This window comes from Penaeus monodon, chromosome 27, assembly GCF_015228065.2.
Source record: "Penaeus monodon isolate SGIC_2016 chromosome 27, NSTDA_Pmon_1, whole genome shotgun sequence".
In the NCBI taxonomy this organism is placed as follows: Eukaryota; Metazoa; Arthropoda; class Malacostraca; order Decapoda; family Penaeidae; genus Penaeus; species Penaeus monodon.
Window position 1 is genome coordinate 28,111,231 of NC_051412.1, and position 215 is coordinate 28,111,445.

The 215-nt window shown below is 34.4% G+C and overlaps 1 protein-coding gene across 1 annotated transcript in view; it reads right to left on the minus strand.

Moving 5' to 3' along the window:
- The window catches only part of LOC119590752, a 30,340-nt gene that overhangs the window by 7,069 nt on the left and 23,056 nt on the right, over window positions 1-215 (minus strand). The gene's annotated exons all lie outside the window — the stretch shown is intronic.

Genomic DNA, 215 nt, shown 5'->3' on the forward strand with positions numbered 1-215 from the left:
ATGCAAACAAACAAGATATGCCTAGGAATAAATCCAGAAAAAAATCGTCGCCTCCAAGTGATTGTAAAATCAAATGAAAGTTTCTATCCATCGCACTTCGACCATGATATACTTTTATCTCCCGTCTAATAATTTCTCTCTTAAGGAGTAGACAAATCATAGGTAATAAATTCTGGCACCTAAAGTATGTAATAAGAGGTAGTAATCATGTCCAC